Source organism: Taeniopygia guttata, chromosome 21 (assembly GCF_048771995.1).
Source record: "Taeniopygia guttata chromosome 21, bTaeGut7.mat, whole genome shotgun sequence".
Taxonomy (NCBI): domain Eukaryota; kingdom Metazoa; phylum Chordata; class Aves; order Passeriformes; family Estrildidae; genus Taeniopygia; species Taeniopygia guttata.
The window spans coordinates 1,395,699-1,423,004 of record NC_133046.1 but is presented as its reverse complement, the minus strand read 5'-3'; the positions used below and the strand labels follow the sequence as shown (position 1 = coordinate 1,423,004).

At 47.3% G+C, this 27,306-nt stretch overlaps 1 protein-coding gene across 6 annotated transcripts in view; it reads left to right on the top strand.

The window, feature by feature from the left end:
• CASZ1 (castor zinc finger 1) overlaps positions 1 to 27,306 on the top strand; it is a 193,268-nt gene that overhangs the window by 9,518 nt on the left and 156,444 nt on the right. For 4 of the 6 annotated variants that reach the window (XM_072917496.1, XM_072917491.1, XM_072917495.1 and 1 more), the window contains exon 2: positions 25,689 to 25,832. The exons of the other annotated variants lie outside the window; for them this stretch is intronic. The gene's annotated coding sequence lies outside the window, so the exon portion shown is untranslated. The remainder of the gene's footprint in view (positions 1 to 25,688; positions 25,833 to 27,306) is intronic. 6 annotated transcript variants of the gene reach the window in all.

Here is a 27,306-nt window from a genome sequence, read left to right as displayed (position 1 = left end):
CAGAGGGCTGCTGCTGATGAGCCCCTCCCTCGACCAGTGCCTCAGCCTGGTCCAACTTTATTCGAGGGGAGCAGTGTCCTTTCACACTAGTGAGCCAGCAGAATCTCTCCCAGGGGTTATTGTAACCTCTCAGCAGCGATTTGCAAACAGGCATTCGGAGATAAAGTCTTGCTGCCGAGCTCAGGGCCAGTAGGGCAGATAAGAAATGCGGCAGGTTTATGAAAGAGAAGGTGTATGAAATGCAGCCTGCATCTCCCATTTCACTGCACTATGCCAAAACACACAGTTTCTTATTTCAGTCACTGTGATCTTTCAAGGAGGTTAATTTCCATGACGAACTCTGGGCCACGTGCTTGGAGGATTTATCTAATTAGCCTGACACTTTTCTTTTTTAAAAAAGAAAATTAAGCTGCACCTTGGAGGACTTAAGTATTTTAAACTGTGGGAGCAGCAGTAGGTAGTGTGATCCCTGCTCACAGAGCAGAGAGAGAGGAAATTTTCCCTTTTCCAGTCTCCTGTTAAAGACTTCACCAAAGGTCCCCATTTACCTAATTTTCTTACTTGGTGGCTGGGTCCTAAAGAGTATTTTATCCTGCCTGAGTCCCTAAAGCCTCAGCTGGCTCTTTAGCTCATGTAAACTATTGGTGTTCTGGGCTGTTACGTATTCAGGATGGAGCAGAGGGTAAAGGAGAGACCTACTTATGCTCCTTAGCCATGTCCTAGAAAAACTGCATCCTCCCAGGGCAGTGAATGGTGTGCCTGCAGACATGTAACCACTGAGGTAGGTATACATCCCTCTCACCGTGCTTGGGCACCTCCTGCTCCTGAGTGTGTGTGCTGTGGAAGCTGGTGTGGCTGTCCTTGTCTTGTCTGTGGTCACAAAGAATAGTGAGTCCCAGGAGAACCCCCCAGCCCTTCATCCAGCCTTGTTGCAGTCGGATCATGTTTGGACTTCCTGCTAAAAATGCCTTTCAGACAAGAACTGGGACCATGCTGTAATGAAAACACAGGATCATAGGTTAAGGCAGTTAATGTGCAAGCAAGTCCTGTGCTTCCCTCGGCCTGGATATTTCACACTTGCAGGCACAGTGGATGATGCTGGTTTTGTTCCCATCAGAGGGCTCTTGGTCCCGCTCACACTCTCTGCCGGCTGCTTTCCCATTATTTGGCAGCTCCTTGTGTTCCTGTGTGTGATTCCAAGTTCAGATCACTTCAGGTCTGGTACTGCTCCAGCTGAGGTGGAAGGAACATCTTCTCAGGGCACCATATTTGCTGCACTAAACTCAGACCACACTGTCTTGCAGCCCAGGTTGGAACAGAGGAGCATCTGTGGGGAGGGAAGTGTCACGCAAAAGGGGCAGCATAAGAGTAGCCTTGTGACCTCTGGTGATAATACATTGAATCCTGTGGAGCTGTTCATGGTGCAAGACTCTGCACAGAGTGAGAAAAATACAGCAGCTTCATCCAAGGAGATGGTCACTGGGCGTGCCTCAGTCCTCAGCTGATACACTGAGGAATCTGTAGTGGATTGAACCTGAGATTTAATTTTGTGTTTGGTGAGTAAAGGAACAAAAATAGATATTTCCTGTCCTTCCCCCCCTACCTAAGCAAAAGAAAAAGAGAAAGAAAAATAATAAAACCTATCAGGCACTCAGAGGGCTAACCAATAGGAGCTCTGTTGGCTGGGGAGCAATCGTTCTGGCTTGGTCAGCCATCCCTAACAAGTTACGGGTTGTATAAACTCCCAGCTTACAGCTGTAAATTTACTCAATTTTGAATACAGCCACAAGCTGGCTCAGCAGGATCTGAAATTGTCTGCTCCAGTAGTCCTGCTATGCTCAAAATGCACATTTGGGGGGCCCCAGCTTTAGACACACAGAACTGTGGAGGGCCAAATAATGGGCTGCATCCCATGCAGCTCCAGATTGAAAGGAACCTCCCCGATATAAACCATGGTATTATTTTATCCTTCCTTGGTATTTTGCTTCCTCGCCTGGGGTGAATGCTTCTTGATCTCCATAGCTGTGAGTCCAGTGCCCCTGTGCCTTTTCTGTCCCTCACCTTGAGATGGAGAGCTTGGTCCAAGATACATTCCCTTGCAGAGGGTTTGCAAAACACTGCCCAGAACAGCAGTGGTGGGCAGGATTTGGTCCATACACAGTCCTGGGCCCTTTCTGCAGTGTCTGCTCAGTCCTTGCTGAGGTGGAGTCAGTGGGCATTTCCTTGAGTGCCTGAGAGTGAAAGGAGAGCTCTGACTTCAGGGTCTGTTGCTGCAGAAGTGACTGATCTCTCTGAACACCTGTAGTGTTGCAACACTGGATACTCCTAGATAGCTGAACTTTTGGCTTATATTTGAGGCACTCAATCCTGCCACAAACAGCAGCATGTTATTTATATTGAAAGAGAATTTATCCCAGTCACACAGTAAACTTTGGCTACCTCTCACATGTTCAGAAATCGGGCAGTTTATAGCAGTGTAGAGAAAGAGGGACATATGTACCTGAGCCTATGTGTCCTCTTACTGCTGATTACATTTCCTCATGTTTCTAATGGGGAAGCATTTTCTTTTGGAATGAGACATCAAGTATTGTCATGTTACTCTCACTGACACCTTGGTCTTCAGCAAAAGTGAGGTGATACTTTCTGTTAGCTGGAATGGGCTTGGAAGGTAGAGATGGCTTGAGGGGTGACCAGCCCCAGACCTCCTCTGTCTTCCTCCTCTCCCCTGTGGAGTTGTGCTGGCTCTGATTCTGGCTCCCAAGGGTTAAGGTGACTCATGCCCCTCTCACCAGATATGCTGGCAGGAAGAATTCATCCCAGCCACTACCTGGTGGTGTTTGCTCTGCACTTACTCGCTCTGGTTTTGATGAAAACATTTAACCAGCAGCTTTGTGTGCAGAGGCTCCCAGCTGACAGCGCTGGGCTGGCTTTACCAAGTTGTACTTGCTGTGTGTAAATTCAGCAGCTGGGCTTAGAGGTGACAGGGGAGGACAAACAGCATCACAGCTCCTGGCCCCTTGGTTCCACTCTTCAGAATGCTCTTACCTATGGGAATCTTTGGGCTCCAGACCCATATCTAGTCTGCAGCTGTCTTTTTATACCTAGACAGCTGTTGGCATTGGAAGCCAGTTCGGAGCCTTGGGACAAGGCTGCAGAGGTGGGAAGAGAGGTCCTGGGAGGTTCCTTAGGGCCTGGTCTTACCTGAGAGCAGGGTGTGACTCAGTAGAGCTTGGGAGATCTGTTTCCAAGACCATCTGGCTGCAATCCTGGGGGATTCTGCCCCAGAAAACAGGTTCTGACAGGCCCTGTGCCACAGAGTGGTGAAGCTACTGGTTCTTTACGTGGAGATGACCTAATCATTCTTTTCTATGCCACTTGTGCAGGACTTCCCCAACACAGTCTTGCATTGGAGTTGTTTCAGGTAATAATAACCTGCTCGTCTATAGATTCTTCTAAGGGGCTTCTGAAGACGTCTGGGAGGGTTTTCATTTTTGCCATGCAAGTGATAGAGAAGTTGCCATATCCTTACAGAGTTAGTCTTGAGAGTGGGCATGTCCAAGCTCCTCAGTTCCTGCGTCACAGAACCTGTAGGCAGCAGCAGAAACTGAAACATTCCCCAGGGGAGATGCCAGTTTATCTGGGCTGCTGCTGGAAAATGCATTCAAATTTCTGCCCAAACAGGAGATTGTGACATGCGAGAAATTCATCTGACCCATCAGGGCTGCCACTGCTCTGAAATTTTTTTACTTTTCTCTCCTTATCTCTGGTGATCTACCATATGAACAACAAAACAAATACAGATGGGAAAATTTATAAACCAGAAAATCTGGATTCCCTGTTCTTGGAAAAGCATGATCCCTTGTTCTCAGCCGCCTCCATGTGTCATGGGGTCTGCCGTGAAGAGATGCCAGAACTGTTGCAAGAGGCCAGGCCTGTGTCTGCCTTAAGGAAACTGAGCAGCAGCACAATGCCCTGCATGAGTGTGGATTTCCAAAGGAGATGTGCTGCTCTGGGGAAGCAGGATTTGCCCTCCTAAGAGTTGTTCAACAAAGGCATTTGTTCTCTTTCTGTCCATTTCAAGACCTTGATCCACATCACGCTGAACTGATTATGTCTGTTGAGGGAAATTTTCTGCCTCTTCCCTCTCCCTGATTATTGATAGTCTGGAACTAAATACATATGTCTCATTAAACACAAAAAGAGCCACTCCAGGCCACCACTGCACAACGTGCTGCCTGTTATCAGCCTGGAGAAAGGGAGCAAACAGGTGTAGGATAACAGTGCAACTGAGAGAGACCAAAGTGCATCATAAAATAAACAAACAGCCAGTGCTTCAGCTCCCCCAAATGCAACTGCGTAGTTCCAAGGGTCTGCAGTGTGCTTTAGCACATGCTCTGAGCAAGTACCCACTTAGGGCATCGTTTAATTTGCAGCCAGAAATGGGTTGATAATTTTCTGCATCGTAGGGGTGTCTGGAAGCCCCCTGCCCCTTCTGTTGTGCTTGGAGCTGCAGGGGCAATGGGACCTCCCTGCCTCCAGAGCTCACAGTGCTGGGCAAAGAGGCCAGGATTGACCAGCTGTGGGTCTGACTTGGGTCATAAAATCAAAAAAACTATGCCTGGATGAAGTACTAAAGAAGGCACCTGAGCCTTCCCTTACCATAAGTAAAGGCTGTAACTTTTTACTGTGACCTTCACAGCCTTTACTGTTCTCAGGGAAGAGCCCAATCTCTGTGGTGTGACAGTCTTTCCTCCTAAGATTTCTTAGGTGAGGATATTTGTACCAGGATTTTATTTAATTTCTTTGCACCTCTTCGTGCTGTGTGAATCTTGTGTTGTCCCTTGTGTTTTGGGGCTGGCAGAGCTTGCAGTGGTGCTGCTGGTATTTCTGTTGCATTTAGTGAAGCAGTGGCTTGGCTTACTGTACCCCAGCAGCAGCCAGCGCTTTAGTGACTCAGCCCCTGGAATTATGCTTACCCAACAATACCTTTTGTCCTTTGCCCAAAACTTCTAGCCAAGAAAAAGGGAAAAAGGAGGAGGGAGAAAAGAAAGAAAAGATAAAATTCTGCATTTAGTTGTACTTTCATCACAGGTGGTGCCAGTTGGTTTTTGCTTTATTTGTACAGGGTGGGGAAAAGAGAAAAAGAAAACAAGGTGGAACTCAGACAAGGCCCAGGAAATGTTTGAACCTGACAACAAACTTCCTTTGTTCAGGGGAGCAGGGGAAAGAGAACAGAAAAAAGGGACAGAAGACCAGTTGAAACCAACCTGAGCCTGTGCTCTTGGGCAGGTTTCTTTTTCCTACTCTTTATTGTTTGGGGTCTTTTGTATTGCTTGGTGTCTTGTGATAATTTTATTTGCACAAGGGCTTTTGTGTACTGCCTTCTAGAAGGTGGACAGATGAAAGGTTTCCTGGGGACACATTTGTTATTTGGATGGGAAGGATTTGTCAGTTGTTCTGTCATTTATCTACCATTATCTGTCATTTATTCATGCTTTGCATGATCCTTCTCCTCCAGCTATGAAGATCTAGATGGCTAGAGGGAAAGCATGAAGGACCATGCTTCTCAGGAGGAGAGACAGATGAGCAATTTAGGGGCTAGGCAGACAAATCCTGCTTAAAATGCAGAAACCAGAGGGTTTTATTGAGGAGAAAACAAAGAGAACCATGAGGGCAGCTGTTAGGGACGCTGCCAGGGGGACTCCTGAGTACCACCAAGTGCTGCGTCACAGACCACCCTTTTTTCATGTTGGCACAAAATCATCTTGCAGTGTTATTCTTCAAAAAGGAGAATTGGGAGTTGTGAGAGAGCTGCCCAAGGGGCACTGGAAATTAGAGTAATCTGCTGCTGTGTGGGACAAAGTGGACTCTGGTGGGGTTAGGTTTCAGCGGAGATCCTGGTACCTGGTACCTTCCCAAATTGCCCTGTACTTCCTGGCTGTTGGCTGTGTGGTGTTTTAGTGGTCAGGTACTGCTGGAATGGCTGGGTAGCGAGGAGACTGGGATGAAAGGCTGCTCAGTCCATTCTTGCCGAGCACAGAAATATGTTACACGATGCTCAGTTAGTCTGTGTTATCTCATTTGGGTATCACAAAACATTGTGTCAAAATGAGTGAGCAAAGTTGTGGCTATCACCTGTATTGCAGATGCTGGCCATGCTCTCCAAAGAAAGATTAAATATTTTGACATGGCTTCAGGTAGGGAGGTGTCCAACTTCCAGTACACAGAAAAGGGAGAAAGAGGAGCCAAGAATGAAAGTCTCCCTCTGGAGCTGGGCTGATGTGGGACTTTCCTACAGTGTCCTGTGGAAGTCTTTCTATTATTTTGACAGTGGCCAAATCACTGCCATGCCTACTAAGTTAAAGCATCAAGAGATGCTGTCAATTAAAAACTTGCCCTGATGCTGGGGACATGGATTCCCTGAATTGCATTAGTAGGAATATGGGCCTTTCTTTCCAGTGCAGGTTCCCTCTGAGTTTCATCAGGCAGCCCTGGAGCTGCTCTTTTCCTGACGTTACTTCTAAGCCTGTGCTGCAGGACACAATCCCAGTTAACTCCAGAGCAGGGTCTGAATTCAGTGAGCCCTAGGTGAAAGCTGGAATACTTCCACTACAAAATAGCTGTTCCAGTTTTACACCAGGAGCAGCTGCATTCTGACTTTGGTCCTCAGTCTTTGCCTCAGTTATCTATACTGTGGAGATAATAAAACTTACAACACGGCTTGTAGCTGAGAATTAAGGAACAGTTTCCAGAGCCGGATTGAAGGCAGCTGTAGAACTCAGGCTGTATTTTTGGTGGCAGTATATTTGTCTGGAGGTCAGAAATTAGGGCCTGAGTGAGGCTAAGAAAGGCAGGTGAACACAACTGCTGTACTTCTCTTCAGAGATGTTCCAGGGAAACCTGCCCAGGGGTCTCAAGGGAGGAGGCTGGTACTGGGGTGCTGGCAGCAGGAGTGGCAGTGGCGAGTGAGTCGCTTTTCTGCCGTCCATTCCAAGCACAAGAGGGACTGTGGGGAATGATTTCAAAGCCACCACTATGGAGATTAAGGGGATGAGAATGTAAATCTCAAGTAAAAAGGTAATTGAATGTAATAGCAAACACTGCTCGGTCTATGTTAATTTTAGCTCTTCCCCTGGATACAAGGCGCTGTATTAGTGTTTTATTACCATTTTGTTTGCACTAATAAAATAGTAAAATTTATTTCAAGGAAGTTGAAGGATGGTTTTACAATGCAAATTTGAAGAAATTGGACTTTTCATTTACACCACTGCTATTTTAAACCCTGAAGGGTGTAAATTAGCCTTCTGTGCCTGGGTGAAATCCACTGCTTCCACAAGCAGGGGGAGGATTTAGTGTGGGGGAGAAGAGAACAAAACCAAATCATCTGAATATTTCAGAGAGACAGAGATATCTGATGAGGAGAGAGAGAAAAAATCTGACTGCCTGTGCCCATTGAGTGGAAGGCTGGAGCAGAGTGGGAAGAGCTGATGAGAAGCTGGTTTGTGCTGGTGAGCAGCTTCAGCTGCCATAAGCATCAGGCAAGGGCAGAAGAGGGCATGGAGGTTGCAGTGGGCATGGTGTGCCCTGCCCGTGCTGGCCATGTGGCTCCTCTGGTGAAGGAGGTGCAGCAGCTGGGGCTCATCTGATCACCAGGTCCTGCCAAGGACAGATGGTTCCTAGAAGTGTGAAAGCCAAGGGCAGGTTTTGCCTTCTGGCTGAGGGGACCCACGCTTCCCATGTTGCCTGTGCCTCTCTCTGGCTTGGCTGTCTCCATGTCCCTGGCACAGCCCAGCCCATCTGGCTCTGCTTTCCACTGAGTCACTGCTGCAAGGGAAGGTCCTACAGCCCCAGAGCCTGCTTCAGTGACCTCCTCCTTCACCTGCAACTCCTCTGTGCCATGAAATAGAAAGGGATGGGCTGATTATCTGGTCCCTTTCACCTTTGTAAAGTTGTTTATAGCAATGCTGTTCTCATCACACTTTTGCCAGCTCTTGGCCTTGACATAAGTGGATGCTGTAAAGGCTGAGCCACACAGAGCCAGGTCCAAAGAGCCTTGTTGGGTTCCAAAGGTCCTGCACTGAGCTGACCATATATCTCCTGGAGGGGGGTGTCTCGGGGTGTAGAAGCATCCAAACACAGTAGCTTTCTTAGATTCATACTGAGTTTCTGCAACAGGTCTGAAAATCCCCTGGGGTAACTTTGAGGCCTTCATTTTCATTGTGCAAAGGAAGATGTGGAACAGGAGTTGTAACATCCCTTTTTTCAAATCCCAGAGGTTCCATTCCCCTGCTGGAGAAGTCTTTGAGTTATTGTTTTATAGTCATGTTCAGCTGGCATATACCTCAGTCTTCACACAATACTAGCATTGAAGGAAGCCGTGCTGAGTTTCTCCTCTATGGGAGAATGAAGATATTTTTTCTTAATCTTGAGTGAAATTGTACATTTGTTCATTGTCCTGAGATGGCTGTGTGTTGTATTATGTACCTCTCCAGGCCGCATCGGGCTTTTGACAGTGACAGAGGTACTGATTTGGGTATGAAGCCCTCAGAAAACCCTTTTCCCTCTGCTATCCAGTAGCCTGATGAGCACTCACACACTGCTTGTTCCCAGACAGTTTCTCTCTGTTGGTTGGTGATTTTGCAGCTAGCCCAGTCCCTCTGCTGTGGGCTGCTGCTTCTGTGGGATGAATTGCTCAGGTACCCGTTTGGTTTCTGGCTGCCTGGTCTAGCTGTTGCCCTGCATTCTTGGCCAGGTGGTACTGAGTGAAGTGGAGAAGAAAAACCTGCTCCAGTGATCTGATTGTGCAGAGAGGTAGGTCTCCCACAGCCCTCCTTTGGACTATGAATATATCATCTGTTAATTTTATCCTCAGGAGGCCTTTCAGGAGAGAAGCCACTGTTTACCCCATGCAAAGGCTGGATAGGGCTTTGACTTGTTACTATTTATGGTCTGGATAGCAGCAAATCTACTGGGAAAGTTGAGGCCAGGCTCCAGGTCCTTCATCCGTTCGGCTGTGCCACTTCTTGTAGTGTCTGGGCATTAAAGAAAGCTTTCAAAAGTTTAACCCTCTTGCAGGTTCAGCTTACAGCACAGTCACCAGCCATGAGTGGTATCAGGCAGCCCTCTTAAAACTCCCTGCCCTGCTTCTTTGGTGGGTGTAGCAGAGGCTGAGCCAAGACTGAGGGCGTTACCAAAGAAAGCAAAGACTTATTTTTGGCATTGAAATGGTTTCCTATTCCAGGCGAGTCTGGGGAGCAGCTTGGTTGTGTACCCAAGGATTTAAACAGTGCATTAAGCAGAGGGGTTACACTCCGGGTGGATTTCAATCAAAAACTATAATTACATCAAATAGCAAACGGAAATGGAAAAAGAGGATTACTGACTCGACCCTGAGTGCTGTTGGCTGCTGAACCTGCTCCATTATTTACACCCCCTCTATTGCCTGAGGTGGGGTGTGTATGTGTGTAGGCAGTAAGGCCCTCCTCCTTTTTCCATTTCCTTCATGCATCTGATGAAGTCAGAGTCCCTGTGCTGGTATCAGTGCTTGGAGGAAGATTGGAATTTGCATGACTTGGATTTGGGGCTTTGCAGGGCAGGTTTGATCTCCCTGGGCAACTCTTCCTGGCTCCAGGCAGGAAGAACTGCTCAGCTCAGGCAGTCGTGGGAACCCCCAGGCCTACGAGCTTTCTCTCTTTTTCTGTTTTGCTATCAGACCAGTGTTTTGGACTCGTAACTGCTCATCCTTAAGAAAACTGGAGAGATCCACACTGCAAACAGGAAGTTCTTTCTAACATGGAGAGCTGTGTTTAAAACTGCCCTTGAGGTAGTAGAACCATTCTGTGCCTGCATTCAGGCTCTGAAAGAGTCTGTCTGGTTTGGTATGACCCAGCCAGCACTACCTAGCTGGGGAATTTACCACACACCTGCACTCACAGTTCAGGCTCCCAGCTTTGCTCTCTGGTTCAAGCTGCTTCCTGCAGTACTTCAGAATACTTTGTGGATTCCAGTTTGTCACTTGTGCTGCTGGCACCGCTGCACCGATGTCACCGATGTCACCTGCCCTCTGGTCTTCATCAGCCTCGTTTCATTTGTCCTGTTCTCCCAGTTCCTCTTGTATCTCCTTTCCTTCTTGTCATCGACAGGTTGTGTCCCTGCACATCTGTTGGACACCTGAGTTTGGGAGGATGTGTAGTGAGTGTGCTGAGATGGCTGGAACGGTGTACCAGACAAGAAGGATAAGGAGACTTTCAATTTATTTTACACTTTCTCTGCAGTATTTAGAGTCCTGATCTAGTGGTCTAGAGAAATAGTTCAAGACAACCAAACCCTTAAACAAACGGATTATCTCACTGTTCAAAAGAGTTACAGTGGGAAAAATACATGGTGACAGGTAAATTCTTACGTGAAGCATTCTAAAATTTATCCTGATTTTAGATTTGTTTTGTTATACACTCTAGAAGATAGCAAAATCGTAACAGGAAAAATGTTGTAAGAGACACAGGAAAACTGGACTTGTGTTACTTTGTGCAGGCTTGAATTTACTCCTCACTGTGCAAAGTCCTGTTTTGGCAGCCGTGAATGAGCTGGAGCCAGTGGAACTCTAGGGCCTTAATGGCTTTTATGATCCAACTGTGACACTTCTGCTGCTTCCTTTTTGCCTTTCCTAACTATATGTTGGAAATGACAGCCCATTTCTGTTCCCTTGTCCTTGTGTAAACCCCGGTTACCTTTCATCAGATAATATGATCCGAGCAGAGCTAAATAAAAGGTTTTCTTTTAAAGGGATATCATTTGCAGGTGTGGAAATACATGAGCAGAGGGTGAGTGTCGGAACCCCAGCCTGGTTCGAGGGCTCAGTGTGGTGGAAAAGTCTCTCCTCCAAGCCGTGCTTCCAAAAGAAAAGCTCAGCAGTCTCTGTTGTTCGGTCTCAAGGCAGTTTATTGCAAGTTATCTAAAAGATTTTCTCCTTGGGCTGCTGTGGTTTGCTCAGGCAGAGACACACACACAGCCTGACATCCTCTCTGCCTGGTGTCTTCTTCTTCTCTGCCCCCTGCCCAGGGCTGCTGCTGTCTTTTATATGATATATTACATGTTCCATGTTTACAGTTTTTCCCCAATACCTACTACCTATATTAAATGGTGCTTTTCTACTCTAAACCAGTCCATAAGTGCCAACATCATCAAGAACATGGAGGTAAGGAAGAAGAAAGAGGAGGAACAGGACTGGCCTACATTCCTCCATCTTAAAATCTCCGACCCCCATGTACAAAGTAAAAACCCCTCTGTACAGGTGCTAAAACCCCCCTGTACAATACTAAAAAATTCTCCCCTCTACTTTGTAACTACTTCTACTATAATATCTAAACTTTTGTGACTGCTTGTTCACCTTCAAAGTTGGTAAATCGTTCCATGGCTCAAACCCAAAATCACAGCTGTTTCCAGCTGCCTGCCAGGGTCTCAAATGCTTCTGACCAGGGCCTGGAACCTCCAAAATTGTCTGAGGGACATTTTGAGTTCTGACAGGTGAGGTTCAAAGAGAGGAGCAGCACGTTGTGATTCAGGCACCCATGGTGGAGGGGCGTTTAACACTTGGAGCTGTAGCTGAAGCGTTCCCAAGCTGCAGGTATGGGACATTTGGAGACTCAGCTCTGTATGTTTGCACCCCCAGAGAGCAGAACTCCTGGAGCAGGTGATCTTCATGGGTTGCTAGTTTTATCAGCACTCCATCCTTTTCACAGAGAGGGAAGAGAGGGGAGAAATTCCATCTGGCTCTGCTGATTCAGTGGGGTAAAGAGGTGGAATTCATTAGGAAAAAATTGTTTACGGCACGTCTTTAGCCAGAGGATCTTCCATTTTAATGTCCTGCCTTTTTATGAGAGATTGTGTGAAAGACAAAGCAAGCACTAGGGGCTGCTTGATGTTTTTGTTTTTATGTTTTCATTAAAGTTTAATTGTGTCACTTGTGTGGTGTAACTTCTGGAAATGCCTGTTGCAGTTGGTGGCAAAATGATTTTTGATTTGTTGTGCTTGAATCAGGTGCAGGAGTGTTAAACCTCAAAGAGGTATTCAGACATGCATGTGGAGAAAAAATATATTTATCTATAGGATAGCTTTTGATTAATGAAAGAAAGGAACTGAAACTGCTGTGAGAGAAGAATCTCCTTTATTTGAAAGCTCTTCTGCTCCATCACTAGAACAGAGAGTAAGGGTCTTTAAAATTAGTATAACTATAATTTATATCCACCATAAGGATGCTCTTGCCTCCTGATCAGTAATGGAGCCTTAAATATAAATGGATCCTTATCTTGCAAACACTCAAATATTTTCTTTACTCACAGGAGGTGTCAAAGGAAAGAGTTCTATAAGGAAAATGGGGCATTTGCATAAGTACCCACAGCATCAAAGAACAGAGAATTTGTATTGCATAAACAACAACAACCACATTAAAATCATACTGCTTTAATAGTTTAGAAAAAAATATAACAAAAACATTGAAACTGTAATAGATGTTGCTCTGTGTATCGGTATCGATTTCATAATTTGTGTTGCCTTAATCTTGGGTGGGTGAAGATTAAGAATCTCCACGTAGAGTTATGTGTGTGCAATAAGTGGGAACATTGTAAGCAGCTTTCCTTTGCGTAGAGATGATTTAGGGCAGAGTGTTTTCTCTATAAAATCTGGGGTTTAGAAAAACAAAAGGGGATCTTTTTGAATAAAAATCTTGAAAGGAAAATATCCAATAAACAATGAACTCGAGGAAAAAGCACTTTAAACAAGTTTTACACACTTCGTGTTGCAGACATGAGAGCAAAGTGACCTCCACATGCACATGTGAAACACTTTCTTCACACTGTCCAACACATAGTTCCCAAAGGAAATTTGGAGCATAAGTGGTGGAGATGAGAATGTTGAAGTTTTGTTTGTGTTCTATAATCTAGAGCTTTTTCTGTATAAAACATTTATACCTGTTTCATTTGAGGTGTGGTAGTTAAACTGATGGTCTGCACTGAAACTGCTTTTTTGGCTCAGTTCAAATTAATTGGTAACAACTTTATTTTTATTTGGATTTTGTAGAAAAGAGGTAGCTCTGTAATAAACCATTGCAAGTTTGTATGAGGTGTCTTCCTATACGCCTTTTTAGAAATCTGTGTTTTTGAAACACTGTTAATGAAGGATGAAAAAAAGAATAGAAGGAAATTCACTCTGTAGAGCATTTGTGAATGAAGGTTAACATGCTCATAAAATGATGATAAGAAATTAGCAATGGTCACCTTCAGATTTGGTTTCTTTGAAACAGAGCTGAGCTTCATCAAAGTAAAAAGCAGCTCATTCAGACTTGGGGAAAAGAGTCTCACCTAAAACTTTCCCAGCAAATGGTAGAGCTAAACTGCTTTTGCCTAGAAAGAAGTAGAGCTTTCTTGCTCAGTAGTGAGAACTCATTTTCCCAAAAACTGCACCCAGAATTTACAGCTGCTTCCTGATCCAGGTAAGTACTGGTTACTAAAAAGACATAGACTTTTTTTCCCTACTTATCATCCTTGAAAAATTCCCTCTATTAATTTCTTCTTAGTTGCTCTATTCTTTTAACAGATTTTTTTTTCAGATTTTGTAACTGTACATCCTTTGTACATTTGTTTTGTATGTAAGTAGATTATTCTGGTCTGTAAATGACTGCCCAGCCCGTACAGCAGAGCAGGCAGGTCTAGAGCTGGACTCTGTGCTGCTTCACAGGGCATCTGAACTCGTGGGTCTGTGTGGTAGGCTGGTACCCTCAAACTGTCTTCCTATTTCAGGAGGCAGAAAATGGTTTCTTTTCTTGCTGGTCATTCTTTCAGTGAGTTGTTATCTGAATCAAATAGTAACTGAAGTTGGTCTTGGATTGATCCCCTGCTAAGCAGCTTCCCTGTTGTAGGCTGTCATCTTTAACAAAAAATAATAAATTAACCCCCCTCACAAAACATTAGTCATTAAGTGGAAATAGCACTATCCCCTTAGATGGAGAAGTTAATTTAGCAAAGGAGGGGATAACCCCGTGGTTAGAGCATAGACAGAAATCTTGTAGATTTGACTAAATTGCTGTTTGAGTTTGGTCTGGTTACATTAACTCCTTGTTTTCCCACCTTCACTCTGGAGTGAAGAATTCCCTGTGGCATGCCATGCAGTAAAGCTGGAATTTTGACTGGGCAGCAAATACATCTGCATATATGCAGATTTTAGGTCAGAAATCTGAGGATGTCTCTGAGTTCCCATACACTTGCTTATTTTTTTTTTTTTTTTTTCAGTGAACCAGCTCTGGCTTTTAGAACTAACAAAAGCAATTACTTCAGTCCAGGGACCAATAGGTGGAAACATGTAATTTTAAAAACATGGGGTTGGTTGTGGGGATCTGTGGGGCTTTGTATTAGGCTGGAACATCACTGCTGCAGGCGATTGGGTTTGTTCTGTCCTCTGAGAGCACCAGGACTGGCTCAGGCTGGGCTCCTTGTGCCATGGGTATGGCAGCAGAAAGCTCTGCTGCACATCACTTGAGCACAGGCATATGGGTGAAATGGACCTGTAATGCATAATTGTAACAAGGAACTAGAATACTGCCTATGCACTTCCAAAATTGGCTGGGTTAATAAAACGTGCTGATCGCTCCCTCAGGATATCAAGGGACTGGATGATATTAGTGAGGGTCACCAGTTCAAATCTGGGGCAAGTTAGCAGTGACTGCAACAGCCATGTTACAGCGTGCTTTCCGTCAGCTCGCAGGCAGGTATCTCCATCACTGCTGCGTTGGCAGCTGGATTAAACAGGAGGATGGATCTGCATGGTGCTGACACAGGTCTTCAGAGATGGCAGGCAGTGCTTTCCCAGTTCTGCTTGGGATTTCAGTCTCCTTTCCAGTGTGAGTTTAAAGCATGAAGCTGCTTATCCATGTTCTCTGGATTCACAGCCCTCAAGTCCCACATTTTTCAAGTTTGTAACCTAATTTATGTTGTACAAAGAGCAATTAGTTTGATTATTTTGTTCTATTTTTTAAACAAGGATGGTTGATTTCCAAGTTTCCATGAGAAAGGAAAGGTGGGAATGTTAGGCTGTTGCTCTTGCTACTGCTGGTTGTGGGGATTCAGTCTGTCCATCTGACAGAGGGCATTTCTATCTTGGGAGGTAAATTACCATCACTATACCTGCACAGTGGTGTGCTACATCATTTTTTAAGTAATGTCTTGAGCAATTATATTGTACAAGATTCCCACCTGCACCTCTGGGTGAGCAGAGGTTTCCCTGGAATTGCAGTTTATACCTCTGGGTTGATGCTGTGCAGGGGTCTAGAGAGGGTGTCAGTATGCTGGTGTGGGTAGGAAATTGGTGGTTCTGGCAAGGCTCTCTGCAATATCCTGCCCCTTCAAGACACAAGGGAAGCTAAACAACGTGACATGCTGAGAAGGAGGGCAGCTTCTGGTCAGGCACTTGTATTTTTGCTGCCTTAGCTGCTGTTATAAATTCCTCACTCTGGCCTTTCACTTCTGATATTTTTCCCTTGGCCAAATCAAAGACGGTTTTGTTACCTCCGGCTCCCTGCAGATGCGGCAGCTTCAGGCAATGAAATATGCTCCAGCCTTTAAAGGGAGGACAGGGAACCTGCTGCTGGGAATCTGAGATGGAGAAGGTTCCGGGAACACGAGCGAGGCTTTTGCCTTCCTTCAGCCCTGGCTGCATCCATGTGCAAAACCAACAAGCCCGCTAGCTGCGTGCCGGGAGGATGGATTGAGGTGCTCTGGAGTGCTGTAGGATTTACAGTGGGGATTGAAAAACACACAGCAGCGTGTGTAGGTGGCACTGAGACATGATTGCCTCTCCTTGCCACTCCCCAGTTGGGCAAGCAAGGTCAGCATGACTCCTAAATTAATACATTCTATAATGAAATTGATAGATTTGAGATTAGTTGTAGTATTTCTGCCCAAAAGGAAGAAGGGAAGTAGCTGTGTTTGTTTGAGCTTCCCCTGGAACTAGATATGGAGGAGTACAGTCTTAGTGACTGGACATGGATTTTTATGGTAGATGTGAGAATGTGTTTTAGGTTCCTGCAGCGTTTCTCTTCTTGTGTTTCCATTGGTGCTCAACAAAGTTGGGACTTCAGATTCTTGTTTTCAAACCATTCAAAAGCTTGAATGTATCTGTAGGACTGAGACCCAGATGATAGTGCACAGGAGGGAGAAGAGGTGAGTGTTTTGCTGGAGTGATGCTATGGAGTATGCTCCTGTGCTTGCTAATGTTCAGTGTCTGGAATTGGACAGTACTGAGCTCATTTACTACTGTGTGGCTGCTCATGAAACAGGGAAGCCAAAGGTGCTTTTTTGGTCTTTACTGTCAATGGTGGGAGCCCTGAAGGGCTCTTGACTCAGGCAGTTCCTAGGGGAATCCCTCTTCTTTCCCCATGAGTGACTGTCCTCATGTCTGGGAGAAGAGGAGCACAAAGCCCAGCTTGACTGAGAGACAGTGCCAGGGATTATGGAATTACTATGATGGGTTTAAGTAATTCTTCATATCTGGCTACGTGATCATCATATCCCCATGGACCTGGTAGAGGGTCATAGGACTTGTTTGAGAGCTGAGAATATGAGGGATGGTCTGGAGGCTCCCTGGGGCCATGGGGTCAGGGCCCTTTGCAATCTGTAGGAAATTCCTTTACCCCCTCATGTACGTCTTCAACTGTGGATCCAGCGGCAGCTGTTTGAAGTTGGAGGAAAGGGTGGAAGTTTATCCTGGAGGGCCTGCCCCTGTCAGCAGCCTGGGGTGCATGGAGGAGGGAATCTGGCCAGTGAGCAGGTGAATGCACACAGAAATGATGCTGGAAGCCAAGGCTAGTCCTGCTGATGTGGCCCTTTCTCCTGCAGCGGATCATAAAATATGGCTCAAATTTTCATTACGGCCTCTATTGATTACCTTTTGGGACAGATGAATTATAGGGAACATTAAATTAAAAAAAAAAAGGGAAATATTTGAATGAGTTTGGGAGGTCGATGCCAGAAAGGCTGACGCACCAAGCCTTACCGACATTTTCCTGCTTTGTGGATCTGCTGGGCCCTTCCCACGGTCCCGCCTGGGGGAGCCTGAGCAGGAGCTCCCCTGGTTCCTTCCAGCTGCCCTTGGGGCTCTGCAGGGGCCATGGGCCAGGCCAGGGGACAGCTCAGAGGTGCAGAGTGCCTGGAAGACTTGGGTGCTCTTCCAGAGTCCTGCCCCAAGCCACGAGTTCTGCCTTCTCTGGGAGTCACCCCAAGGACCTTCCACTTGGACAGCAATTCACAAGTGTCTGTCTGGCACCTACTCTGGGATTCTTGAACAAAAGGGGAGAATAAAGGGCTGGGGAATGGCCAGGGAATCAATGGGGAAAAGCCAGGTCATTGCATTTGGTGACACTTTGGGTCTGATGTAAATACATGTGTGGAGGCCAACAGTGAATCCTAAAAGTAGTGATGGGCTTTGCAAGGTTTCCCTCCTTCCTTGCACCAAGGGAAAGGTCATTTCCCTCATCTCTCCTGTGCTGAGGGGTCAGTACTCTTCTCTGCAGGGTTCATGGAGCATAGGAAGTAATTCTTGTTGAGGTTTGTGGTCAGGGACCTTTGGCTTCATGCAAGAGAAGTATCAGGATTGAATCATCCCACTGTTAGTGTGAAGTCAAACCAGCCAAAGAAACTTCTGGCTTCTCATCTGGATCCGGCCAGTTCTGTTTTTTTCCTTGAACTTTGTTCCAGTGGATTTTCTGTGCCTGTTTGGTTTTTCCAGGTTGTACCATATGTCACACAATGCTCTGTCCAGGAGTTGGCTTGGCAAGGCTTTGTCCTCTGCTCACTTCCCTGCCTGTATTCCACGAGAGTGTTTGAAATTCTGTACCTGAAATGCAGCTTTCAGCAGCTGGCAGTGGGGAATAATGGATGTTACCCCTTTGAAAAGAACCACAATTCAGAGCACTCTTCCATTTTCCCAGTGGTGTCTGGAGCAGGCACACAGGAGCTGGGGTGGCTGTAAAATCCCTTCTCGGTGCTTTGTTCCTGGATTGTTTTCTGTCCATCAGGCCAGCAGCCAGTGCTCCTGAGGAATTCTCTGTTTTCTTTTCTAAGACTGAGAAGAATGCAGCCAGGGTCCCTCTCCAGCCACCCACAAGACAAACATCTCCCTCCCAAATGCTCATCTGTGTCTGGACACGGGGTCCTGTGTGGCACAGTCCTCATATCCCACTGCTGCAGAGAAATGTGGGGGGACACCCTTTGTCCCCTCGCCATTCCCCACCTGCCACCACCACCAGCTGCTCTCCTGCAGGTCAGATGGAGCCCCTAAAGCACCATCTCTGCTTTTGGGATGTTTTTTTGTGCTGCAGGGGTGCCCTTTTTCACTGGTGCAGGCAGATTCCCAGTCGCCTGGTCACACAGGCATTTGGGTGAGCTCTGCCAATGCACTGTGCTGGGCAGCACTGCCTCTGCCAGAGCCCTGCTGACCCACAGGTCTGCTCAGAACACCTTGTGCATTCTTTGGTGTGTCTGTGTGACCTGTGAGATAAACCAGCTGTGCTCAGGTGTGAGCATTCCCCCTTGCTCGTGGCAGATTGTGGTGCTGGGGAACGGGACCACCGTTCTGAGTGCTGAATGCACAGTTGCATTATGTGATTCACTTCCTTGCAGATCCCTGCTGGTTTCACAAGACATCCAGCAGGCTTTGGCTTCACCTGGGCAAATGCAAAAGGTGGTGGTTTCCATGGCTCCACAGCCTCGCTCGGGTGGCACACCCTTTTTGTGTAAGCTGGCTCCCTGGAGTCGATTGTTTTTTGGCAAACAGCTTCATAAACTCCTCCAACAATTAAACTGGAAAGAAAAAAAATAACCAAACCAAACACAACAGAGCCCATGCATTACGGCGTGAGACTGCAGACAGGTTGAAGCAATTCCCCCACCAGCTCTGTCCCCTCCAGCTCTGTCCCCTCCAGCTCTGTCCCCTCCAGCTCTGTCCCCTCCAGCCTCCTGGGCCAGGCAGGGGAGCAGCCCCAGCTGCACTTGCTGGACTTCGTTTGGGATGTGCCTGGGCTGCCCCAACTCACCAAGCTGCAGTGAGCTAACAAACATGAAGGAAAAGGTCATGGTATTCACTTTTATTTTTTTCAAAGCTGCAAACATCCCTCTCTCTGGGAGGGGAGGCTGCACAGATGCCAGCTCAGATTAATTTAAATATTTACCAATCCCTTTTTTTTTTTTTTAATTGTGTGTTTGTGTTCTGTTTGTGTCCCATAAAATACCTGGTGTTTTGGGCGTACCCCGTTTGCAGGGTGCATGAGATCACACTGGAAAAATGCAGTGAAAAACATTTTCATGCCACGACACATCAAATAGGATTTTGAATTAAGATGAAGATTTTTTCCCTCTCTTTTTATCTCTGAAGTTTGGGTGAAAGGGTCTTCTTTTTCTGTTTCTTTTTAAAATTCTTTTATTTAACTGGGAAGAAAAAATGTCATGGGAATCCTTTAAAAGTTACTTTTGCTTTATCTCACTATGTCAAACATCAAAGGCAGCTGTTGGTGCTGGTCACGTACATCAGTGTGTGTTTCTGTGCTGTTGGCTGGATGGTGGTGTGTTCCAGCAGGTAGGAGTGAGCAGGGAAGAAATGCAGAGTCTGGGAGCCAGAGCCAGCTCTGAGCTCCTGAGTGTGTGACAGTGGCTCCGCTCCTCTCCCTGCCTGTCATTCCTGTCTGTCAGACTTGCCCTGAGTGCTGTCTCTGCTGTTTGTGCAGCCCTGGCACAGGAGTCTCGTCTTGTTCAGAGTGCTGGGCTTCTGCTGTGAACTCCCAGGTGAGTTTCCCACTGAGCCTTTCAGGGCAGTGACCCTTTGGTGGGTGTCCCAGCACCCCTGGGCACAGATGCTCGTGGGTTGGTGTGCCCCAAGGGCTGAGTATGGCCCAGGATTCAGTCTGGGCACTGGCATGTTGTCCTCTTTTGGGATTTTCTATATGCTTCTTGGCCGTGGAGACTTAGTGCTCCCCTGGGAGGGAAGTTTTCTTTGTGGATTCAAGTAATGAAAGTACTACTGGTGTTCATGCACCTCCTTTCAATTGCTTTCCCTGCCCATTGGGTCATCATCTGATCCCATCTACACTGGGAAAGTCCAGAGCTGTTCTGTGGAAAAATGGAGCATCTCCAAACAGAATGGTACTGCTGGGATCAGCATCCAGCCACCTCCTCTCTTGGCCCAGAGCACGAGTCTTCTGCAGGGGCTTTTGGTTTTACTGCACCTGTAAAGGATCCCAGCCCAAGCCTCCCCACCATGAGCAGCAGGTCTGGGACCTCCGGGTCATGAGAGACTTGGGGGTGAGGGGGCAGAGGCAGTGACACCCCTGCAGGCTCATGGAGCACTGGGAAATTGGCCCACAAGCCAGATGTCAGTGCTGGGACATTGGGCACAGCCTCAAGGCTGTCACTGGGGCTGGGTAGGAGATTTGTGGGTGGATTTCTGTGCAAGGGGGGATTGGCACTGCTGCAGTGTGAATCCTGTATTCCTGCTCTGCTGTGTGGAGTGGAGAAAAGAAGGGGAAGAATCAGAGTGGATGTGCAAGGAGGGCAACAGTTGGCTTGCCTGGGCCATTAGCCAGAATTTGAACTTGGACCTGTTACTTTTGAGGAATGTAGGGCAGTGGAGGAGAGATGTTGTGTGAATGTCAGCTCTTGCCTCGGTGTCCTAGGAAAATGCCTGAGCACAGGATGGCAAGGAGCAGTACTTACCCCACGCTTCAACCCCAGCACTGCACTCTTTGATCAGTTTTTACTTTGCTATTCCTTCTGCTTCTTGCTGTAATTGTTACAAAATCTCTGTGCTTTGGGAGGGGTCCAGGACTCCAGGGCCCAATTGCATCTGCCCTGATTCAGAAAGTGGGTCATGCTGCTTGGTCTGGGAAGAAGATACTCATCTTGCTTAGCATGATATTTATTAGGAGATAGAGGAGGGAATGCAACCACGCTGTTGCCTAGAAAATTGCTCTGGGGGGATAGCAAAGGACTTGTGAGGGCAGAGCATTAAAGTTCTTGTGCATCCAGCGCCTGCTGAAGCCTTGCCGTGTTCCCTGTGCCTGTAGTGCCTGGGACCTGCTGGGGTGGCAGGACAGCAGTGGAACCAGGGCTGAGGAAGGGATTTGTGGCTGCTCACCCAGCAGCTGCCAGGCAGTGATGGGCTCTTTGCATTTCTTGGAGGGTAGAGAGAGGGAAAGGCAGTATTTAGTTTCTTCATAAAGCCATAGTGTTTCACAGTCAACCTAAACTCATTGGGATTTGCTGCTGGACGAGCGACCAGTGCCCTCTCCAAATACTTGGCAAGGTGTGACATAATGCCCTGTAAAGGCAAAAACTCTCCTGCAGGAAGCAAGTAGAAAGCCCTGATGGAAAGTAATTTACTCTGTGCTGTGTCTATCTTTAATTAAGCAACAGAGAGAAGGAAACTCAGTAGACAAAGCAGCTGATGATGGGTCCAGCATTGTTGCAGCAGGGTCTCTGAGCAGGGACAGCCTGACTTGGGGCAGGGAGGGTGGAGGGGTAGAGGGGAGGTAGGAAAGCACAGCTGATCCTGCCAGGCTGGCTGGGCCTGTGCTGCTGCTTGCTGTGAAATCACCCTCAGGATTATCCAAAGGAAGAACTGGCAACTCGAGTAACTTGGAGGGCCGGATCCTCAACTCATTTAAATTGGCATGACTTCACTAAAGCCACCGAAACTGCGTTGATTTTACACCAGGTGAGCATCTGGTGCAGAATCTGCTGAAGGAATAAGACAAAGAGGGCACGGAACAGAGGTTAGGTGGAGCCCACTTACAAGCCTGGGGACTCTTGGGCTGTGCTGAGTGGAGGGTGGGTCAGCACATCATTTCCAAATGTCTTGGAGAGCTTGGAAGGGCTCTGAATTCTCGTGGCCATGCCAAAACACTGCTCCCTCGGGAGGGAGGTGGACCCTCCTCTTTGCTGTACTTTGGAGCACGTGTTGTCAGGAACTGGTGGGACTGTCACCCTGCCAGTGTTTCCTGCTCGCTGACCCTGGTCACCTGGCCTGTCACGGACCCTAGGTGCATCCTCATGGCTGCTCTAAGCCTGGCACATCTTTTCCTCTGCATTCAAAATCACTTGTATCCCTTGCAGCATGTAATGCCACCGACAAAAGCTGACCAGCAGCTGTGGCTTCAGCCTCACACCACAAATTCTAATTTTGCCAAGCCTGTGAGACGATGGGAGGAAAGTTCTCACTTCAGCAAAGGACAGGAGGCAGTGTCCATGTCCCAAATCCTGCTCCATTGGGCAATGTTTGGTACATGCGTGCAGAAATTGTTGGTTCCTGGTGTGGTCGGGCAGTTGTAAGCACCTTGTTCTTAGGTGGGGTGTTACGGGATGTACACAAGCAGCTATGCTGTCACATGTTTTTAGAGGTTGTTTGCTGAAACACCAGGCTCTTGGGACCTGTTGGGATGCCCAGAATTCCCTCCACGCACTCACGTCCGGGGTGGATCTGGATAGATTTTAGCAACTCCCATTGAAGCAGCGCAGGGCCGGAAGTGAAGAAGGGATAAAATATCCAGCTGAAACTCCTGTAGGATGTAATTACCTGAGCTGGAAGGTGGCCAGGACAGTAGAGGCATTGTGCATCATCTGCTGCTGCTATCAGAAGGAAAGGGGGTCAGGAGCAAGGAGTGATGCTCGTGTGAGGACAGGACCGCTCCTGGAGGCTGCCTCTGTGGGCATTCAGCAAAACCATTTGTGGAGTCACCAAAAACCATTTGTGGAGTCACTTGGTGTTTGTTTCCATGGCTCTTCTGTGCCATGGTGCCTGTAAAATGCTCTTGGGAAGCTACAGCCCACAGATGGCTAGCCTTATCCTGAAGCCCATTCAAATGCTTCTACTTTTCCATTTAAAAGAGGAAAGAACCTATAATAGAAAAAAAGCAAAAAAACAAAACAAAAAACCCCCACCCCAACAACAAAACAAACAAACAAAACAAACAGAAAATTTAAAACCAACAAAAACCACCACAACAACAAAAAAACAAACAAACATAAAAAAAAAAACCCCAAAAACCAAGAAAAAAACCCATCCAGAAAAAAAACCTCACAAAAAAAAAGGGAAATTGACTTCCCAAAAATTACACTAAGCTAACACTGGAGGCCTGGCACAAATCCATCGCAGCCAGGAAACTCAGCATTAACCAGTGCACTCCCATGGCTGCTAGGAAGGGCTGTATTCCAGCAGGACAGGCTGAAGCTTTCAGACTTGGGGACCTGGGGATGGAAGTCCTTAATGTGTCTCTGAAGTGCAGCAGAAGGTGTTTTGGTGCACCTCCATGCGTGCCAAACATCCCCCCCATCTCCAACCCAGCATGAGATGGGGAGAAGGTCACCAGCAGGCTCCTGCTGCTCAGATGTGACAAGTGACAGCAGTCCCTGCCTAGGGCTCCTTCCCCTGGACTTTCCCCCGTGGGCTCTGTGTTGGTGGAGCAGGGATGGAGAAATGCAGCGGGGACCTGCAGGGAATTTACAGCCTGGCCCAGGTTACAGGTGAGGACAAGGTTGATCTTCATTCTCACTTGCACATGACGCAGCAGCCCATAAATCAGTGTGAGTGAGAGCCTGAGCTGGGCTGGGGCAGGAGGGGAGGGAGGAGGAGTGGGGCAGGGCAGGGGGCAGCTCTGGGCTGGGTGAGCTGCTGGCCCCGAGCAGGGCGCAGGAAGAGCCTCCCAGCAGAAACTGCAGCTGGAGTTGTGGGTTATAGGGGCAGCCTGAGCTGGCAGAGTGGGATGGAGGAGCCCTAGGATGTCCTCAGTCTCCTGGAACTGCTGCTCATGAAGTTGGCTGTCTCCTTCCTAAGGCTTCTGTCTTCACAGCTGAAATTTATAGAGGTTAAATCCTGCTGCTACGGAAGCAAGCACCAGTTTTACTGTAAACTTCAGTGGCATTGGGATTTCAGCCTTGACTCCTCAGAAGGGGATTAAGATGTTTCCCAATATTTTTTACCCATCAGCTCTGTCAGACCTGCAGGCATGACTCATTTGTATTTTAGTGTCCCCAAGTAAGGGTTGCCTTATTTTTACATGTTTGTCCTGTGAAAATCAATCCTCTAAAAAGCTGAGCTTTTGTCCTGCTCTTCATAAAGGTTTTAGACCTGTTTAGATGCTTTAATTTCTCTCCTTCCCCATATACCTGCAGTTGCACTGATCTGTAATAGTGTTTATTTGTAGAGAGGAGCCCAGTGCTGCAGGCTGCTCGCCGTGGGCTGATGCTATCAGTGCGGGATGGCTGCGATTTTTCTTTTCACTCATCAGCTGGAAAAGCGTGGAACAGGCTCCTGTACCTACAGCTGTGGGGGCTGGCACCGAGAGTGTGTCAAAGGGCCAGCCAAGCCTCTGTGTCCCCAGCTGTCCTGGGTTGCCACCCTGCCTTTGCCATGAATTTTCACAGCTTTGGGACACTGCAGACAGCAGACCTCATGACAGAGCATTGATAATATCTCATTTCAGGGGCTGGGGGAGGTCAGGATGTGTTAAGGCTGAAAATATTTACAGGTTTTGAAGTTGAAACACAAACAGGAAAAGCCCTTTAAAAAGTGAGTGTAGTGGATATTCAAAACAGGAATTGCCATGGAAACGCCACAATATTTGCCTAAATTGACACAAAGGTTGCTGGTTTCAGGGTTCTGACTTCTTTGGCTCCATTTTCTTTGGCCAGACACCTATCACAAGTTGATCTCAACAACCCTCTTTTGTTTTGCTTCTTTTATTATTGTTCAATGGAAATTTAAAAAAAACCCCAACAACAGAACCTTCCAGTCTACAAATCCCACCTCACAGAAGAGCCTGAAGCTTCTGAGCTTCTGGCAAAGGTTGGAGCTAAGACATTTTATAATTTTGGAAGTAAGGTAAAAGTTCTTTTATTTTTATCTGTGCATTTGTTCATTTCCTTCAATGCAGGAGTAGAAGAGAATTGCCTTAACTGTCTAGGGTGAGCAGGGAGAAGGGTCAGACCTGTTGCAAAGGTAGCAATATCCAGCCAAGGAGCACAGGACTTTTGCAGTCCAGCTCTTAAACCAAAATTTGAGAGATTTAGCTGTAGTTCCCAGTTCTGCCTCAGATTTGCCAAGTGAGCTTTGACAAGTCCCTTAATTACTGTGGGCCTCACTAAACTGCAAATAATAATTCTCCTTTGTCTCATCTGGTTGTATGTGTAACATTTCTGGGCATGAGATTTGATGTGGGGGTGGACAAGGAGTTCTGTGCTTCTGGATTCCCCCAGAGGAGGGATGGCAGCACAGGCTCACGTAGGCAGAACACTCAGCTGGCTACAGGTGGAAGCTATTGGCTATTAGTTAGTTTCTATAGGCTGCTTCTGCCACTGCCTGACCTGGATTTTGTTTCTGGGGAAAGTTGGAGTGCACAGCCCACCAAGTAGTCGCCTGGGTGGTTTGTAGCTTGGCTGTTGAGTTTGAGTACCACAGGTGGCAGCCAGGAGATGGGATGCAGTGTGTTCAGGAGGCGTGCAGTGCCTTGCCTTGCTGGCCTGGTGTGTGTGACCGAGGGCTCAGGTCTGTGGGTGGCTGCAGCGTTTGAGGCTGGCGTCACTGTTGTGCTCGTGATTCACCTGAGCTGGAGTACTGCTCAGTAAGGAATATTCATTTCCTTTTGAAACTCTCCTCAGGGAAAAGAGACTTCACCAAGTGGAGGGAGGCCATCTAATTCACACTGTCTTCACCTGAGACCACCTCCAAAACAAAGAACCTGACTTCTGTCCTGGCTTTGTACACTGGAATGGACCTTGAAGCCTGTGACTTCTCAATGCAAGGTAGTAGCTTTTTTTCTGTGATCAAACTGAAGTAGGACTGGAGGGAGTGATTCTGGCTCTCCAGAGCTTTCATTCCAGTATCTGGGAAATCTCTAGCCTATGAAGTTTGAAAGAGCAGTGGGAAGTCAGTGGCTTAGGTGGTAAATGCGTGGTGGGATGTTGTTTTGGCTTGGGCTGGGTTACCCCTGCCATCACTGCCCACCTCTGTGCAGACACCCAGCTGACACAGCAGGCTGCTGGCTTGAGCAGCTCTTTCTCTTCACCTCTTTCTTCCTAATGAGCTGCTGTGCAGTACACACAGGAGTCCCCTGGGTTGGTATTGTGTGGGACAGTTTCTGACTGACTTGTTTCACAAAAGGAGTTTGAGGATGTCTGTGGTCACGGTGGGTAACTCAGAGCTGTGAGGGGGTGGGACTCTGTTTCTAAAAGCTGTTTTACTTTCTTCTCTGCTTGGCTGCCATCACAGCTCCTCTGCAAAGACAGGTATGACACAACAGTAGGATAACAGATTTCTTCTCAATGGGTTGGAGATTTGGGAGGTACCTGTGGCACTGCCATAGTGCTGCAGGTGGAAGGGGCTGAGGATCCTCGCTGTGCCTGGCCTTTGCATGACTTTACATGTGCTCTGTGGGGCAGAGAGGTGTTGTCAGGGGCTATCTCCTTACTTTGCTGACATCATTAAATGCTGGTGATGCCTGAATAAATGAAGATCAGCAACTGAAGTGCCTGAGGGGATTCTGTATCATCATCTTCCTCTATTTTTTGTTGCTGTGTCAGAAATGATACCTGGGCAAAGCAGTGTGTCCAAAGCTGTTGTGAGTCGCAGGTGCAGCTGAGAGCTGAACTGGAAGGGTGTGGGTAGAGGGACTGTCTTGGCTGAAAAGAGAGGAGATGAGAATAGTCTCAGGACTCAGATGTCAGCCTGGGGCCCCAGCAATCCCTTTCCACTGCTGGCTGTGTGTGGCACAGAGGAATTTACTCATGTTCTGAGTGCCCTAGCCCTACCTGAAAGAACAGCAGCCATGATACTCTAAGGCTCAGTAGTCTTAGTTCTTGCCATGTGTTCAGAGCCTCCAGACCTGAGTGCTTTCAGTAAGTCTGCCAGTAAAGAGTGTGCTTCAGGATGGGATATGGGTGAGCTGTGCCTTCCCACACCTTCCTCGTGCTGAAACACCTCCAGGGCCTGGCATGCTTTATTTGGAAAGCCTGGTTTTGAACTAATAATGTAGCGAACTCTGGCCTTTATCCCTGTGTGAGCTGCTCTGGTGCTTGTGTCCCCTTTTAGAGCAGTGCCATCCCAGGCCTCCAGAGGCAAGAAAGCTTCCCAAATAGGAGCTCTGCCTGAGGGAATAAGGTAAAGGAACATGAAGAGCCTTGAGGTTTTACCAAATAAGACACAAATTCCCAGGTTTGCCTGCAGCAGGTGAATTTTCCACCAAACACCCTTATGTGCCTCTCCAGAGAGGTCCAACAT